Genomic DNA, 20338 nt, shown 5'->3' with positions numbered 1-20338 from the left:
ATGTTCATGGCTTTAGAACTGTAAATTTGTAACCTAAGAAAACCCCATTGAAAAAGCCAACCTATTTCTGGTATATTACATTCTGGAAGCTTTAGCAAACTGTGCCAGTTTGAATGTATTGTGTCCCCCAAACGCCATTATCTTTGACGTAGTCTTGCGGGGCAGACATTTTGGTGCTGATAGATTTGCTTTGAAAGTGCCCCACCCAGCTGTGGGTGATGACTCTGATGGGATGTTCCCATGGAGGCATGGCCCCACCCATTCAGGATGGGCCTTGATCAGTGGAGCCATATAAATTAGCTGACTCAAAGAGAAGGAACTCAGTGCAGCTGTGAGACACATTTTGAAGAGGAGCAAGCTTGCTAGAGAGGAACGTCCTGGGAGAAAGCCATTTTGAAACCAGAACTTTGGAGCAGACACCAGCCACGTGCCATCCCAACTAACAGAAGTTTTCTGGACACCATTGGCCATCCTCCAGTGAAGGTACCTGATTACTGATGTGTTACCTTGGACACTTTATGGTCTTAAGACTGTAACTGTGTAGCCAAATAAACCCCCTTTTTATAAAAGCCAATCCATCTCTGGTGTTTTGCATTCTGCAGCATTAGGAAACCAGAACACAAACTAAAATACATTTTTGGTACCAGGGAAGTGGGATGCTGCAAGACGCAAATACCAAAAATGCTGGAACAGCTTTATAAATTGATAAGGGGAAGATTCTGGAAGAATTGTGAGATTCTTGATAGAAAAGGCCTAGATTGTTTTGAAAAGACTGTTGATAAAAATATGGATGCTGAAGGCACTTCCAGTGAGGTCTTAAAAATGATGAATGTGTCATTGCCAACTGGAAGAAAGGTGATCTTTGTTTTAAAGTGGCAGAGAATTTGGCTATATTGAGTAGTAGTGTTGGATGGAAAGCAGAATTTGAAAGCAATGAACTCTATTATCTAGCTGAGGAAATTTCCAAACTAAATGTAGAAAATGCAGCCTGGCTTTTTGCAGCATATAGTAAAATGTGAGAGGAAAGCAAAAAGCTAAGAACTGAACTCTCTACAAAGAAACCAGAAATTGATGGTTTGCAAAATTCTGAGTTTCCGGAAAGTGAGTCTCCAGAGACTAGAGCCCCATGTGAGGATTTAACCAGTCAGCCATTTCAATGTGAGACAGATTTGGAGATAGAGTTATCCAGAAAGGATCCATGGAAAGTCCTATAGTCCGATGATGGTTGGGACCCCTGCATGCCAAACGGACAAGATTTTTGCAAGATCTCTATGAACAGAACCACTGCCAGCCTGGACTAAAGTGAACAGAAAAGGGACAGGTTGAAGGAAAAGTGACTTCAAAGGCAGAACCATGGAAGCTACGGTCTGGAGTCAAGAAACCTTGGGCCAGGAGAGCAGGCCCACCAAGGCACATGGAGAGGGTGAGTTTGCCCCAGAGTTTGTGGAGGGTGGACCTTCCATCCTGTTCTTCAGAAAGAGTATTGCCACCGGTTCCAGTTTGCTAATGCTGCTGTTATGCAAAATACCAGAAATGGATTGACTTTTATAAAGGGGGATTATTTTGTCACACAGGTACAGTCTGAAAACCATGAAAATGTCCAAATGAAGACATCCACACAAGTATACCTTCACTGAAGGAAGGCAATGGCATTCCAAAAACCTCTGTTAGCTGGGAAGGCACGTAGCTGGTGTCTGCTTGTTCCCAGGTTGTTTCAAAATGGCTTTCTCCCAGGACTTGTCTCTCTAGGTGTCTGGGGGTATTCTCTTAATTTCTCCCAGACAAACTCTGGGGTAGCAAAAGTCTACTTTCAATAGGCGTCTTCAAAATGACTCTCTTGGCTGCAGCAATTGTCTGGGCATGCATGGCCCTTTTTAAAGTACTCCAGTAAATCAGTCAAGACCTACACTGAATGGGTGGGGCCACACCTCCATGGAAATATAATCAAAGGTCTCGCCCACAGTTGACTGAGTCACATCTCCATGGAAACACTCAAAGGATTCCAACCTAATCAACACTAATACATCTGCCCCTACAAGATTACATAAAGAAAATGGCATTTTGAGGGACATAGTACATCCAAACTGGCACAGCACCCCTGGGTTCTCAGATGCTCGGGAATTAAGGGGAGCTTGGCTGCCCTGTTGTTCAGGAAGAATTCTGCTACCCCAGGCCTCAGAAAGGGTGGAGTACATTCCCTAGGTTAGGGGAAAGTCTGGTCACCACCATATTATTCTAGGAGGGTTGATAGTTGCTTCAGAGATGGCAGAGAGTCTGGGTGCCACTAAGATGTGTGAAGAGGGTGGAACTGAGAACAAGGTGGTTTCCCCAGTGCTTGAACATGTTGGAACCCTCACCCCAGTGTTTGGAGAGAGCAGAGTCACTACATAAGTCCTTGGAGAGGGTAGGACTGCTGCTCTCTCAGGCCCCAAGGTTAAAATGTTATTCTATAGATGACTCTCAGACCTTAAAAGCTAATGAAGTATGCCCTGCAGGATTTTGGAACTGTTTGGGTCCCACGACCCCTGTTTTCCTTTCAATTTCTCCCTATAGCAATGGGAACATTTATCCTATGACTGTCCCTCCTTTGTATATTGCAAGCAGGTAACTTGTTCCAAGTTTCACAGGTCCACAGCTGGAGGGGAATTTTGCCTTAGGACAAACCACACCTGTAACTGCTTTTGATTAAACTTTGTACTTAATATAGTACTGAAATAATTTAAGGCTTTTGTGATACTGTGATGGAATGAATAAATTTTGCATATGAAAAGAACATGTCTTTTGGGGGGTCCAGAGGGTGGAGTGTGCTGGTTTAAATCTGTTATGTACTCCAGAAAAGTCCATGTTCTTTTAATCCATTCTTGTGGGGCAGACCTATTATGGGTGGGACCTTTAGGTTAAGCTATTTCAATTGAGATGTGACCCAGACCATTCAAGGTGGGTCGTAATCCTTTACTGGAGTTCTCTGTGAAGAGGATAAAAGACAATAAAAGCCCAGAGAGCTGAGAGGAGCACCCAGAGACATTTAGAAGCCTCCACTGAAATCAGAACCAGGAGAGAAGGACCAGCAGATGTCAGCCATGTGCCTTGCTATCTGACAGAGGAACCCTGGATGCCAGCAGCCTTTCCTCAGAGAAGGTATCTTCCTCTTGATGCCTTAATTTGGACATTTTCATGGCTTTAGAACTGTAAATAATTTGTAACCTAATAAAACCCCATTGAAAAAGCCAACCAATTTCCGGTATATTGCATTCCTGCAGTTTTAGCAAACTAAAACAGATGGGAGGGAGAAATTGACATTGTAAAAGCCAGTTTTCATTCTTGGACTAAGAGATCAGGAATTAGTCCCTGTGCTTACTCACTCTGGCCGCACACATACACACACACACACACACTCACTCATGGCCTACTGAACTTGGCACTGCTGCAATCCTGGAGGCCACAGTGCAGGTCTGTAGCATTTGATACAGCCAACCATATAAACACTGCAGCTGTTAAATCAAGGAGTTCTTTCTAGGCCCAGGAAGAGAAAACGTGCTAACTCATGCCAGAGCTGTTACACATATTTCCCACCTTTAATGTGTTTTTCCATACTGTATTTCTCTGACTTTGAGTCTGCCCACACCAACACTGAAGGACAAGAAAGAAAGTAGAATTTTGTCTACTCTAACCCCATTTCTTTGGGACATCCAGGACGCACAATCAAGGGAACAAGAACTCTGAACTCTGTCAGGGTTGGGACAGGGACTCAACTTTAATAATATTACTAAAACTTGGATTTATTGGATGCTTACTTGGTTCCAGGCACTGTTACAAGTACTTTGCAGAGGAAAGTTAATCCTTGAAGTGCATTTAATTTAATCCTTGTTGAAGCATATATTATTATACCCCTTGTTTGTATATTAGGAAGCCAAAATACAGAGAGATTAAGGAATGTGCCCATGTCACCCAGCTTGGAGGTGGTAGGATTTTAATGAGTTTATTTTTCTCCTCTACTAGAATGGAAATGAATAGTTTCCTGAGGTTCCTCTGGCTACCTACCCCATCCCTCACCAACCAACTCTCTGAGGTGGCTTTTTGCCAAGAAACACCCTTAGAGAACAGCCTGGACATCAGTGAACAAATGGATTGTGGGGGCCTGCTCAAATGAGAAATATGTAGAAGGAACCAGGCAAAGGTCCCAAAATATGTTGAGTGCCAGCTCGATGCCAGATATTGGACTAAGTGTTTCTCCCAGCCTAACTTATGTAAACTTATAACAACACATTGAGAAGGAAGAAGAAAAGAATGAATGTTTATTTAGCAAATATGACATGTCAAGCATTCTAGCTCATGTAAATTAACTCTTTGGTCTATTCCAGGGGTTGGTAAACTATGGCCTGTGTGCCAAACATAGGCTACAGCTTGTTTTCTCCAAGCAAGCTAGAGGTTGGACAGCTATCTCCTCAGGGCAGACTGGAGGTGGTGGGGGGGCTGTTTCTGCAGGGCAGACCACCACAGATATATCTAATGAGGACTCAGCAGAATCCAGGGCCCCAATGTCCTCACTACCATTATTATCAATCCATATGTCCCCATCCCAAGTTTCAGGATCCCATTCTTTTCCAATCAATGCCTTTACTTTAACAGCAGACACCTTGTGAGGTTGAGATTTTAGTTTATGTTTTAAATCTGCTACTCGCACAATGAGAGTCTGCATCTGGTTTTCAGAAATGCCAAGTCTGTGGCCACAGGAAATAAGATTTTCTTTCAGGGCACACATAGAAATCTTTAAATCTGTCATATGGTGCTTAAGTTTCAAATTTGAAGACTTTAGCTTGTCCCTTTTCTCTTATAACTTTATCCAGCATATCTAAGGGCAGCCAGCCAACATCATTATATCTCTAAACTCTGCAAAACTCTTAAGGTGTTGAAAACACTGTCATCCAGTGCCTTGCTTCATTTAAGAGTATGATTAGGAGAATCAAAAGGTGCTATTTTGCATATCTCCATTGCCAACTCATGCCATGGACTGTCAGTGCCATCTTAATTATTGGAAATGGAGTCATAGTGCCTCTGAATCTAATCAGAGTAGAAAACAAATTGTAAAAGCCCTTTTTAAGATTCTGCTTCTCAAGAACAACTCCTGGTACCAAGCTGTGTTAGTTAGTGTTCTCTAGGGAAACAGAATCAACAGGAGATATCTGTAAATATAAGATTTATAATAGTGTCTCACACAACTGTGGGTATGCACAAGTCCAAATTCTGTACGGCAGGCAGCAAACTGGCAACTCCAATGAAGATGCTTGATGAACTCCTCAGGCAGTGAACTGGCAACTTCGATGAATGTGTTTGATGAACTCCTCAGGAAACAAACTGGCAACTTCAATGAACTCCTCAGGAAATGCTTTGCTGGTTAGCGGAAGAAGAAGTGAAGGTCTTCTATGTGTCTCACTTGAAACTCTTCAACTGATAGGATTATATCCAGCTGATTTGCATTCTCTCATTGTGGAAGACATGCCTTTCATTGATGTAATCAGTCACAGCTGCACCCAATTGACTGATGATTTAATAAACCAGCTTTCTGGTTTATTAAGCAGCCACAAATGTCCTTGCAATAGTGGTTAGGTGCTTGCTTGACCAGACACCTGGGTACCATCACCTGGCCAAGTTGACACATGAACTTAACCCTCACAACATGCCATAGATAAATATCTTTTTTAACAGCTCCAGCCAGACCAACCTTAATTAGCTTTAACTGCAAAGATATGTACAGGTAAAAGAAAGTTAACCCAGGAGAAAAATTTGCTTAATTATGATAGTAAAAATCACACTCACTGAAACTGCCATATACTATTACCCACTAGAACAGGCCCTCACTTACTAACTTGTTAAAACTTTCACTTTATTCTTTTAAGAATAATAAGGGACATATCTAACCTCAGGATAAGTTCCTGCTTTCTTCTTTCCCCACAGAACTAACTGAAACTAGCAAAACATGTGCTGGAAAGAACAGTCCTGAATTTAAGATGACCCTGGGACAGAAAATACCCTGTGAACAAAATTAAAATGGGCAGAAACAACAGGAAAGAGGAATACTGGACCTGAAAGAAAGTAAGAGGTCCAACACCATAAATTATGGCAACATCACAAGCCCAGTCAAGAGAACCAATTAGTCAATGATAAATAACAAACTTGCGACCCCTAATTTAAATGTAGAAACAGACAATGATAATGACCAGCTCTTAATCATTAATTTGAATGTTAACTAACCAATCCCAATGTGCCAATATCCCAAATATCCCTAATCCCACCTTCTTCTGTTTAATACAATAAATATCCCTCATCTTTCCAGCCTGGGAAGACAGATAGGAAAATACTATCCTCTCGTCTTCACAAAGCTAGCCTTTACTAAATAAACTTTTCCTCTTCTCAAAATCCTGGTGTCTACTGATTGGATCTGTGTGCATCAGGTGAGGACTCACTTTTGAGCCACAACAACATAAATCTGTGTCTTTCTTTTCTGACAGATCTGATTCTCCTTATGGAGTGACTCTTTAGGTTTCATGGTTTTCTACTCCAAAAGCATTGATAGAAGAATCTGCAGCTTACCAAGAGAAGAAAAGTGTTTATTATGTGCATTGGGGAATGTTACATAAAACCATACCAGCCTTGCAGGGAACGCATTCTTATTAAATGGAAGGTCTCTTTGCTCAGCCGTCATGTAATAGATTTTAATCTGCACAGGTGACCCTGAAGCTAAATTTTGGAATAGCTGTCTTGGAGCAGGTACTGTAATAGGTTTGCCCAGAAGCAGACTATAAAACAAGGAAAGAGTACAAATGGTTTCCTTAAAAGGCAAGGAGAGGAATCCACTAAAAGTTGAGTTAGCAGTCAAGCAACTGACATGAGCAACTGTGGCTCAATTGAGTGTCTGTGTAGAATACACCACAGTGTCATCATAAACAAGGGAAATATGCTGGGATTTTCATCCATTGACTTCCCTGCATTATCCATTGAGGGCTGCTTCCAGCTTACTCATGAAACAAAGAGTCTGGCTCAAGAGTCTCAGGGGCTTTCCATCAGCAGGCTCTGCTTTGTAGAGACATAGGCCACCAACATCTTCGACTATACTGTGCCTTCACCACTATCATCATTGTCTTATGGTAAACATGCAAGTCAGCAAGGTAGAATCCTACCTCTCAGAAGCCTTGCTGATGATACCTGACTGTTTTGATCTAGGCTGCCTTAGCAGTAGCATGGTATGAAACCCTTTTTTTGGTTCAAATAAGCTTACATATTCTTCCATTGCACATGCCCAGAGACTTTTCCTCAACTCCATGAAGAATCCTCTGGAGAAAGAAGACCTAAACTCAACTTCAGCTTACAGAAGGCCTATGTGGTTTTACTTGCTTCTGAGAAAGAAAAACCACCCTGATTACTTTGAAACTCACAGAGCACCAGCCTGAGGGCCAGTGAGATGACTAAACTCTGCTGCCACTGTATGCAAATCTGTTTTTCCCTGCTGGGCTGTGCAGCAATGAGTGAATCTCCTTGATACCATTGTGAAACAGAAATTCCTTCCATCTCCAGGCAAAAATCTCATTCACCTGGATTGAAAACTGAAACACACTGCAAGTCATCTTAAGGTAGGGTTTCATTTCAACTGGAGGTTTCAAAGCCTGCCCTGGACCCTGAAACATTTCAATTGCCTCCTCTCAGGAGAAACAGCCAGAAAGGGAAGTAAGGGCTCCTAGGGCTGAGGGAACTGGTGCTGTATCAGCATGTACATAGGTTTGTGAGTTTGGGATTTCTATAGGATGTTTGGGAAAAACAGCTCACATTTGTTCAGCTTCAGAGGTTAACAGGGAATTTTATATGTCAATCACTGTATTGGGATTGAAAGAGTATCCCAACCTATGGTAGGTTGACTTATGTATCCCAGAGAGAAACATGTTCTTAATCTTAATCCATTCCTGTGGTTATGAACCCTTGGTAATAGGACCTTTGGGAGTTGTTGTTGTTTTTTAGTTAAGGTGTGGCCCAAGTGAGGTTGGGTCTTAATCTTATTACAGGAGGATTTACGAGGAAAAGGTCAAATGGAGAAAATGAAGTGGAAAGTCATTGGAACACAGAATAGAAAGGAGGGGACATTAATATGGGGTGGGGAAAGCCAAGAGACTCCAAATTTCACAGATAGCCAGCCCGTAAACACTACAATCTTTGGAGAGAAAGCATTGCGTTGCTGATGCCCCAGTTTGGGACTTCTCTTAGCTTCAAACTTGTGAGCCAATACATTCTCATTTTTTAAAGCAACCCATTGTAAAGCATTTGTTTCAGCAGTTGGGAATCTAAGACACCACCCTTTCCCAATTGTAGACAATCAGGATAGTAATGCTCATCATTACTGACATTTCCTATGAAACTAAACTCAGCCTTCCTCCTCGGGGCTTACTGGGCCACACTTCCAGGCTGAAAGGAGACCAGAAATGGTTGGCAAATGCATTGAGCCAAGTATTGGAGACACAGGGCACAGGCACAGCTGATCCTTCCATTGTCCTCCAGAAAAACACATCAACAATCAATCCCAAGCCTGGAAATAGCCTCTTTGTCCTTTTCAACTCTGTGCATACAGGTTAAATTTTATCTCTGCTTTGTTACTCTGTTGAAACTGGCACCTGTAAATCTTGGGCAATAACCTGCCCTTCAATTCCTCTTCCCCACATATGCTACACACATATATTAATAAGAAGAATGTACTCATTGATTCATTGAATAAATATTTTTATTGAACATTTATTATATCCCAAAAACTGATAAATGCTGACGGTTCAATGAGAGGGAAAACGTCAAAAATGTCAAAGCTGCTCACTCTAAGAACGTACCAAGATCAAACCCATTGCTGGAACTGCAGAGAGGTCTCTATTTGTAGGTCCAGAATTCCTCTGGGAACCTTCCATACAATAAGTTTTACTGATTTTTAAAAATAATCATTTATTTACTTTTAATCATAGTAAAATATACATAACATAAAAATAAGTTTAACCATTTTAAGTGAATAATTCCTTGACATTAAGTACATTGACAATACTGTGTGACTTTCACCACTATTTGCAGGCTATTTTAACCATCCCAAACCAAAACTCACATTCATTTAACAATTACTCCCCATTTCCCCTTCTCTCCACCCCTGACAACCACTATTTTCCTTTCTGTCTCTATGAATTTCCTTATTCTAAGAATTTCATATAAGAGAAATTAAACAATATTTGTCCTTTTGTGTATTGCTTATTCCACTAAATGTGAGGTCTTCAAGTTGCATCCATGTTGTACCATGTACCAGCAATTTACTTCATTTTAGGGATGAATAACATTCCATCATACAGATAGACCATATTTTGTTTATCCATTCATCTGCTGATGAACACTTGGGTTGGGAATAATGCCACCATGAACATATATGTACAGATGTCTATTCATTTCCCTGCTTCCAGTTTTTCTAAGTATATAACTAGTAACAGTATTGCCAGATCATATGGCAATTGTTTACTCACCTTCCTGAGGAACCACTGCACAGCCTTCCAGAAAGGCTGCACCATTCCCACCAACAGTGAATAAGTGTAACTATTTCTCCACATTCTCTCCAGCACTTATAGTTTTCTGGTTTTTTGATAATGGCCATTCTAGTAAGTATGAAATGGTATCTCATTGTGGTTTTGATTTGCATTCCCCTAATGGCTAGTGAAGTTGAGCAGCTTTTCATAAGTTTTCCTGTTTGGAAAAGTGACTATCCATATCTTTTGCCCATTTTATAATTGGGTTATTTGTCTTTTTACTGTTGCATTGTAGGATTTCTTTATATATTCTGGATATTAAACCATTATCAGATATGTGGTTTCTGAATATGTTCTCCCATTGAGTAGGCTACCTTTTTATTTTCTTGACAAAGTCCTTTGACATGCAAAAGTATTCCATTTTGAGGACATCCCATATATCTATTTCTTCTTTCATTGCTTGCATTCTGGGTGTTAAGGCCTAGGAAACCATCTTCTATCATAAGATCTATAAAATATTTCCCTACACTTTGTTCTAAGAGTTTTATGGTCTTAGGTCTAATGTGTAGGTCTTTGATCGATTTTGAGTTAATTTTTGCATATGGTGTGAGATAAGGATCATCTTTTCTTCTTTTGACTATTGAGATTCTGTTCTCCCTGTAGCATTTGTTGAAGAGGCTGGTCTGTTCCAGTTGAGTGAACTTGGCCACCTAGTCAAAAATAGATGAGAGGGTCTATTTCTGAACTCACAATTCTATTCCATTGGTTGGTATATCTATCCTTATGCCAGTACCATGCTGTTTTGATCACTGGAGCTTTGCAATAAACTTTAAAGCCAGGAATAATGAGACCTTCAACTTCATTTTTCTTTCTCAAGATGTTTTCAGCTATTCGGGGCAGTTTATCTTTCAAATAAATTTGATTACTGTTTTTTCTATTTCTCCAATGTAAGATGCTTGGATTTTGATTGGAGTTGCTTGAATCTGTAAATCATTTTGGGTAGAATTGACATCTTAATTATATTTAATCTTCCAATCCATGAACATGCATGTCCTTCATCTATTTATACCTAACATGATTTCTTTTAGCAGTATTCTATAGTTTTCTGTGTTTACATCTTTTATATCCTTGGTTAAATTTATTCCTAGATATTTGTTTCTTTTGGTTGCTTTTGTAAATGGAAATTTATTCCTTGATTGCCTCCTTAGATTAATCTCTACTAGTGTATAGAATACCACTAATTTTTCTGCATTGACCTTGTATCCTGCTCCTTTGCTGAACTCATTTATCAACTCTGATACCTTTGTGGTAGATTTTTCTGTACTATCTACATGCAAGATCCTGTCATCTGCATATAGTGAAAGTTTTAATTCTTCCTTTCTAATTTGGATGCCTTTTATTTTTTTTTCTTGCCTAATTGCTCTAGCTAGAAATTCCAGCACAATGTTGAATAACAATGGTGACAGTGGGCATCCTTTTTCTTGTTTCAGATCTTAGAGGAAAGACTTTCCACATTAAGTGTGATGTTAGGTGTGGTTTTCCATATACGCCTTTGTCATTATGAGGAAGTTTCCTTTTATTCCTATCTTTTGAACTACTTTTATCAAGAAGGATGTTGGATTTTGTCAAATGACTTTCTGTATAAATCAAGATGATCATGTGGTTTTCCCATTTTGATTTGTTAATCTGGTCTATTACATTAATTGGTTTTCTTCTGTTGAACTACCTGTGCATACCTGGGATAAAACCCACTTGATCATGGTGTATAATTATTTTAATGGGCTGCTGATTCAATTTGCAAGTATTTGGTTGAGGATCTTTGCATCTCTAGTCATTAGAAATATTGGGGTGTAATTTTCTTTTGTGGTAGTATCCTTGTTTGGCTTTGGTACTAGGTTAAGTTGGCTTCATAGAATGAGTCAGGTAGCCTTCCTTTCTCTTGAATTTTATGGAGAGATGAGCAGAATTTATATGAAATCTTCCTGGAATGCATGGTAGAATTGACATGTGAAGCCATCTGGCTCTGGACTTTTCTTTCTTGGGAGGTTTTTGATGACTGACTCAATCTTTTACTTATTATTGGTGTGTTGAGGTCTTCTATTTCTTCTAGAGTCAGTGTAGATTTTTCACGTGTTTCTAGGAAATTGTCAATTTCATCTAAGTTGTCTAGTTTGTTGGCAGTATCTTCTTATGATCTCTTTTATATCTGTGAAGTAAGTAGTAATGACTCCATCCCAATTCTGATTTTATTTGCATCTTCTCTCTTTTTTTCTTTGTCCAATTACCTAGGGGTTCATCAATTTTATTGATTTTCTAAAGAACCAACTTCTGGTTTTGTTGATTCTATTTCTTTTGTTCCCAATTTCATTCATTTATCCTCTAACCTTTATCATTTATTTCCTTCTGTCCACTTTAGGGTTTGTTTGCTGTTCTTTTTCTAGTTCCTCCATGTATTCCATTAAGTGTTCAATTTTTAGCTCTTTTTTCTTTTTCAATATAGGCAATTAGGGCAATAAATTTCCCTCAGTCCTGTATTCACTGCATTCATAAGTTTTGAAATGTTGTGTTCTCATTTTCATTTTCCTCAAGATATTTACTGATTTCTCTTGATTCACTGATTGTTCAAGAATGTGGTGTTTAGCCTTAATAAGTTTGTGAGTTTTCCATCTTCCACCTGTGATTGATTTCCAGCTTCATTCCATTATGATCAGAGAAAGTACTTGGTATAATTTAAATCTTTTTAAGTTTATTGAGTCCTGATTTGTGACCCAACATGAAGTCTATCCTGGAGAATGATCCATGAGCACTTGAGAAGAATGTATGTCTGGCTATTGTAGGGTACAATATTCTGCAAATGTCTGTTAAATCTAGTTCATTTATCATACTATTCAAGATCTAGGTTTCTTTATTGATCCTCTGTCTATATATTCTAACCATTGATGAGAGTGGTGTATTGAACTCTCCAACTATTAGTGCAGATAGATCTATTTCTATTTTCAGTGTTGCCAGTGTTTGCTTCACGTAGTTTGGAGCACCCCGGCCAAGTGCATAAATACTGATTAATGTTATTACTTCTTGGTGTATTGCTCATTTATTAATATATAGTATGCTTCTTTGTCTCTTTTAATGGTTTTACATTTAAAGTCTATTTTGTCTGATAGTAGTATAGCTATCCCCACTCTTTTCTAGTTGCTATTTGTGTGGAATATTTTTTTCCAACCTTTACATTTCAAAGTATTTGTGTCCTTGGGTTCTAAGTGAATCTCTTGAAGACATCATATAAATGGATAATGTTTTTTTCTTATCCATTCTGCTAGTCTATGTCTTTGATTGGAGAGTTTAATCCATTAACATTCAATGTTATTACTGTAACGGCAGTACTTTCTTCAACCATTTTGTCCCTTGCACTTTATATGTCATATCTTATTTTTTCTCTCTTTTTACCCTTTAAATTACACTTACCGATATTCTTCATTTCTACACTCTCCTGCAAATCTCTCTCTCCTGTCTTTTACTGCCAGTCTGAAGTACTCCCTTTAGTATTTCTTGTAGAGCAGATCTCTTGTGAATGAACTCTCTCAGTTTCTGTTTCTCTGTGAATATTTTAACTGTCCCTCATTTTTGAAGGACAGTTTTGCTGGATTTAGAATTCTTGTCTGGGAGTTTTTCTCTTTCAGTATCTTAAATAGATCATACAACTGCCTTCTCGTCTACATGGTTTATGCTGAGTAATCTGCCCTTAGTCTTTGTGCCAGTTTGAATTCATTATGTACCCCTAATGCCATTATCTTTGATGTAATCTTGTGTGGGCAGAACTATCAGTGTTAATTAGATTGTAATCTTTGAGTGTTTCCATGGAGATGCACCCCACCCAACTGTGGGTGATGACTCTGAATGGATAATTTCCCTGGAGGTGGTGGCCCACCCATTCAGGGTGGGTCTGGATTAAATTACTGGAGCACTATATAAGATCAGACAGAAGGAGCAAGTTGCTACAGCCAAGAGGGACACTTTGAAGAAAGCACAGAAGCTGCAGATGAGAGACAGTTTGAAGATGGCCATTGGAAGCAGACTCTTGCTCCGGAGAAGCTGAGAGAGGACAAATATCCCAAGTGCAAGTAGGAGTGATGTTTTTGAGGAACTGCAGCCTACAGAGGAATGTCCTGGGAGAAAGCCATTTTGAAACCAGAATTTTGGAGCAGATGCCAGCCACGTGCCTTCCCAGCTAACAGAGGTTTTCCAGACACCATTGGCCATCCTCCAGTGAAGGTACCAATTGCTGGTGTGTTACCTTGGACACTTTATGGCCTTAAAACTGTAACTGTGTAACCAAATAAACCCCCTTTTATAAAAGCCAATCCATCTCTGGTATTTTGCATTCTGCAGCATTAGCAAACCAGAACACAAACTAAAACACATTTTTGGTACCAGAGAAGTGGGGTGCTTTTGCTGCTGAGTTTGCAAATACCAAACATGTTGGAACAGCTTTTTAAATGGATAAGGGGAAGATTCTGGAAGAATTGTCAGGAGCTTGATAGAAAAGGCCTAAACTTCTTTGAAGAGACTGTTTGTGGAAATATGGACCCTAAAGATACTTCTGATGAGGACTTGAACAGAAACAATGAATGTGTTGTTGTGAACTGGAAGAAAGGCGATCCTTGTTTTAAAGTGGCAGAGAATTTGGCAAAATTGAGTCCTGGAGTCAGATGGAAGGAAGAATTTGAAAGTGACAACCTGGAATACATAACTTAGGAGATCTCCAGATTGTGTGTGGATGATGTACCCTGGCTTCTCCTTGCAGCTTATAATACAATGCGAGTGGAGACAGATAAACTTAGAACTGAACTCTTGGGTTCAAAGAAACCAGAAGCTGATGGCTTGGAAAATTATGGGCTTCCAGGGGGTGGAATCCCAGAAGCTACAGCCCAACATGAGGAGGTAACCAAACATGGAACCCAGCCACCATTTAGGACAAGCCAAGATTGGAAAATGAGTTAAGCAGAAAGGATTTGTGGAAAGTCCTATTGCCTGATGGCTTTGACCCCTGTGTGCTTCATGCAAAGCCAACAGAATTTTTGGGAGATCTTTATAGGCAGAGCCATTGCCAGTCTGGACTGGAGGAGACAGAAAAGGAACAAATTGAAGGAAAAATTTCTTCAAAGACAGCATCATGAAGGTTGAGGTCTGGAGTCAAGAGGTCTTGGGCTGGGAGAGCAGAGCAGCCCACATGCATGGAAAAGGTGAGTTTGCCCTGGAGGTCGAGGGTTGGCCTTCCACCTCAATGCTCAGGAAGTGTTCTGCCACCCCAAGCCCTAAAGAGGGTGGAGCATATTCTCAGGGAATTTGGGAGAGCCTGGCTGCCACCACACTGTTCTGAAGGGGTTGAGCATGTGCCCCAGAGATGGAAGGGAATCTGGGTGTTGCCCTGATGTTTGAGGAGGGTGGGGCCTAGAAGGTGGTCTCTCCAATGTGTGGATATGTTGAAGCACTCACCCAAGCATTTGGAGAGGAAAGGGCTGCCACAAAGGCCCTTAGGAAGGGTTATACTCTGACTCTCTCAAGCCCCAAGGGTGCAATGTGATTCTGTAAATGACTCTCAGACTTTGAAATCTAATGGAGTTTGTCCTGTGGGTTTTAGGAACTGTTTTGGTCCTGTTAACCCTGTTTTCCTTACTGTTTCTCCTTATGGCAATGGGAATGTTTATCCTATGAATGTCCCTTCTTTGTATATTGGAAGCACATAGCTTGTTCTAAGTTCACAGATCCACAGCCAAAGGAAAATTATGCCTTAGGACTGACCATGCCTATAATTGATTTTGAAGGAATCTTGTATTTAACTGTTGTTACTGAAATGATTTAAGTTTCTGTGATATTGTTGTGGGATGAGTGTATTTTGTATTTGGAAAGATAATGTCATTTTGGGGTCCAGGGGGTGGAATGTGCCAGTTTGAATGTATTATGTCCCCCAAAGACATAATCTTTGATGTAATCTTGTGTGGGCAGAACTATCACTGTTAATTAGATTGTAATCTTTGAGTGTTTCCATGGAGATGCACCCCACCCAACTGTGAGTGATGACTATGGATAATTCCCATGGAGGTGTTGGCCCACCCATTCAGGGTTGGTCTGAATTAAATTACTGACACACTGTATAAGATCACACAGAAGGAGCAAGTTACTACAGCCAAGAGGGACACTTTGAAGAAAGCACAGGAGCTGCAGATGAGAGACAGTTTGAAGATGACTGTTAAAAGCAGACTCTTGCTCCAGAGTAGCTGAGAGAGGACAAATATTCCAAGTGCAACTAGGAGTGTCATTTTTGTGGAACTGCAGCCTAGAGAGGAATGTCCTGGGAGAAAGCCATTTTGAACCTAGAACTTTGGAGCAGATGCCAGCCACGTGCCTTCCCAGCTAACAGAGGTTTTCCGGACACCATTGGCCATCCTCCAGTGAAGGTATCCAATTGCTGATGTGTTACCTTGGACACTTTATGGTCTTAAGACTGTAACTGCGTAACCAAATAAACCCCCTTTTATAAAAGCCAATCCATCTCTGGTGTTTTGCATTCTGGCAGTATTAGCAAACTAGAACAGTCTTACAGAGCATCCCTTGTATGTGACAGATCATTTTTCTCTTGCTACTTTCAGAATTCTCTCTTTGTCTTTAGCATTTCACAACCTGATTAGTATCTTGGAGTAGGTCTATTCAGACATATTCAGTTTGGGGTACAAATTTGATGTCTTTCATAAGAGTTGGGAAATTTGGGGCTATTAATTCCTCAGTTATTCTTTCTGTTCCTTTTCCCCTCTCTTCTCCTGTAGGACACCTATGACATGTATAGTTGTGTGCTTCATGCTGCCATTCAATTCCCTGAGACCCTGATCAAATTTTCCATTCTTTTCCCTATCTGTTCTTCTGTGTGTAGGATGTCTTATCCTCTAGTTCACTGATCCTTTCTTCTGCATCTTGAAATCTGCTATTGTATGTCTTCATTGTATTTTTAACTCTTCTGTTGTCCCCTTCACTCTCATAAGTTCTGTTTTTATTTTGCATGCTCCCAAATTTTTCTTTATGGTTACCCAGTGTCTTCTTTATATTGTTCATCTCTTTTGTTAATTTTTCCTTCATCTCACTGAATTTATTTTGAGGATTTGTTTGATCATCCTCAATTAGTTGTTTCAACTCCTGTATCTCATGTGAAGTTTTAGTTTGTTGCTTTGACTGGGCCCTATCTTTGTGTTTCTTAATGTGATATGATTTTATTTTTCTGGCATCTAGGCATTTGATTTTCTTGGTTAGTTTATTCTGGAATTTGTTTTCTCTTTCTTGCCTAGGGTTTTCTTGTTGATTGGTTTTGTGCTATAACTCTTCTTTGGCATTTGTTTCAATTTATTCTAGACTTCTAGTGTAGTTTGTGTTTAGCTAATCAGAATTTTTTCAGCTCTTATTTATCTGATTCTTATCCTGCATATAGAAAATGATTTCTGAGACTCCCCAATTAGTGCAATTTTTTTCACCTTCATTAAAAAGCTCTCTCTTCCCTTTTCCTCTTTAGGGAATGTTGATCTATTCTATTTGCCTCTACAAGTTTTTAACACGTCTTTCATTATCTATAGCTACTTTTACCTGAGGGGTTGATTCTGGGAGGAGGGCTTCCCAGAAAGAACCTGCCCCAGATAATTTTTCCAAGACATGTACAGGACTCATGAAGGGTGTGTATATCAGTACCATGGTTCCCTGGGGAGGAGACCCAGCAGGGATTCATTCTTTTCTGTAAAGTCTCCTCATTCTGTGCTTTTTCTACCCTGCTAAGAAGATGGCCTGCTGCTCTCCACAGGCCTAAAGTGGTACTGTGACTTTAATTCTCAGCTGACACCAACCCTGCTGGTAAGGGAAAATGTGAGGGAAAGCTATTTGAAACTGTTGCTATATTCCCAGCCCCTAAGATCTGAATTATCTCAATAACAGCCTTTTCCTGCACTGGGCCTCCCCCACTTCTTGGGAAACAGCCAACCTTAAGCAAATTATCTCCACTGCCTGAGAGGTTACTGTGTCTTGCGGTCAACCTTGCTTCCATCCCTGCATGGGGGCAACACCAAAACAGAGATTACTAGCTGCTTTCTTTAATGGGCTGCTTTTAAAAAATGTAGCTGCTCTGATTGGAGTAAAGAAGCCTGGATTTGCCAATCAAGAGTGAGAGTCAGGGCCTAGTCCTGTCTCCCCATTTTCTTGGGGCAGAGTCATCCTTTAACAAACTGAGCTCTGCCACCTCCAGCCATTTATACTAAGGCTAAGTGCCACTTTTGTGGGTTAAACTGTTGTTGATATGCCAGCACCTGGCATATAAATTCTCTAAATGACAGCTGCCACTTGCCTGGGCCCTGCCTGCATCTTCTTGGGGAAGAGCCAGAAACAAGCTTCAGTCAGCCATGCCCAGGGCAGGATCAGAGCCCATGGAGAATTAAAGGCACCTATGGAACCTCTTTACACTGGTGGAGAGCTATGGGCTGAAAAGAGCCACATGCTGGAGAGGATAGGAAAAACCCAGAGTTTAAGGGCTTCAAAGGAGGGTCTCATACTCAGGGAAACTCCACACCCTCCTCCTGAGACATGGGTCTCTTGGATAGGGAAATTCTGATTGGGTTGACTATATCTGGGGATTCCATCTCACAAAAGCTTACATAGAGGCAGGACAAAAACCAGAAAAACAAGAGGTGAAAACTTCTTTTCAACTAACTAGAAGCTATGTCAGAGGTCTAGAATAAGTTGAACTGAATGCCAAAGGATAGAGAACAAAGCCAAGCAACAAGAAAAGCCTAGGTAAAAGACTGAAAATGACTCCAGAATAAACTAATCAAGTAAATCAGATTAGTGATTATTAGTAATAATGAGCCATACAAGAAAAAATGAAAATATGGACCAGCCAAAGGAACAAACTAACAGTTCAACTGAGATAAAAGAATTGAAACAACTAATTAAAGATGTTCAAACAAATCTGCTAAACCAAATTAATGAGCTGAAGGAAAATGTGGGAAAAAAGATGAAGGATATAAAGATGCCACTAGATGACCATAAAGAAGACTTTGTAAGCTCAAAAAAATAAATGTCAGAACTCATGTGAATGAAAGGAATAAGAGAAGAAATGAAAAACACAATGGAGACATGCAATAGTAGATTTGAACACGCAGAAGAAAGGATCAGTGAACTGGAGGACAAGACATTTGAAATCATACACACAAAAGAACAGATATGGAAAAGAATGGAAAAATATGAGCAGGGCCTTAGTAAGATGAAGGATGACAAGAAACACATAAATATATGCATTGTGGGTGTACCAGAAGGAGAAGAGAAGGGAAAGGGGGCAAAAAGAATAATAGAAGAAATAACTACTGAAAATTTCCCAACTCTTATGAGAGACAGAAAATTAGAGATTCAGGAAGTACAGCACATCCCAAACAGAATAGATCCCAACAGACCTACTCCAAGACACTTACTGATCAGATTGTCCAATGTCAAAGACAAAGAAAATTATGAAAGCTGCAAGAGAAAAGCAATTGATCACATACAAGGGAAGCTTGATAAGATAATGTACATATTTCTCCACAGAAACCCATGGATGTAAGAAGGCAGTGGCATGATATATTGAAGATACTGAAAGAGGAAAACTGCCAACAAGAATTCTACAACTGTCAAAACTGTCCTTCAAAAATGAGGGGAGATTAAAATATTTCAGACAAACAGTGAGAGAATTTGTGAATAAAAGACTGGCACCACAAGAAATACTAAAGGGAGTGCTACAGGCCAATAGGAAAAACAGGAGAGAGAGGTTTGGAGAAGAGTGTAGAAATGAAGACTATTAGGAAGGGCAAAAGGAGAGAGAGAGAGAAAAAAATAAGACATGACATATAAAATCCAAAAGACAGAATGGTAGAAGAAATTACTGCCCTTAGTGAAATAACACTAAATGTTAATGGATTACACTCCTCAATAAAAAGATATACATTGGCAGAATGGATTAAAAAACAAGACCCATCTACATGCTGTCTACAAGAAACTCACTTTATACACAAGGCCAGAAATAGGTTGAAAGTGAAAGGCTGGAAAAAGATATAACATGCAAACAACAATCAGAAAAAAGTGGGAGTAGCCATATTAATATCAGACAAATTAGACTTCAAATGTAATACAATTAAGAGTTGATTCATCAAGAAAACATAACAATCATAAATATTTGTGCACCATGCCAGAGTGCCCCAAAATACATGAGGCAAACACTGAGCACACTGAAAGGAGAGGTGGATTTCTCTACAAAAATAGTTGGAGACTTCAATAGACTGCTTTCATCAGTGGATAGAAAAATTAGAAAGAGGATCAATAAGGAAAGAGAGATGTAGAATTGTACAATAAATGAACTAGACTTGACAGGCATATATAGAACAATACACCTCACAACATCAGGATACACATTTTTCTCAAGTTCCCATGGAACATTCTCTAGAATAGACTACATGCTGGGTCACAAAGCAAGTATCAACAAATTAAAAATCATTGATATTATACAAAACACTTTCTTGGACCATAATGGTATGAAGTTGGAAATAACAGGCAGAAAGTAATAAAGTTCACAAATATATGGAGGCTAAAAAACACACTCTTAGAAAACCAGTAGATAAAGGAAGAAATTACAAGAGAATTAGTAAATACCTTGAGGCAAATGACAATGAAAACACAACATATCAAAACTTATGGGATGCAGGAAACATGGTAGTGAGAGGGAAATTTTTTGCCCTAAACACATATATTAA

Source organism: Choloepus didactylus, chromosome 27 (assembly GCF_015220235.1).
Source record: "Choloepus didactylus isolate mChoDid1 chromosome 27, mChoDid1.pri, whole genome shotgun sequence".
In the NCBI taxonomy this organism is placed as follows: Eukaryota; Metazoa; Chordata; class Mammalia; order Pilosa; family Megalonychidae; genus Choloepus; species Choloepus didactylus.
The sequence above is the reverse complement of the archived record's forward strand: the minus strand, read 5'-3'. Positions refer to the sequence as shown.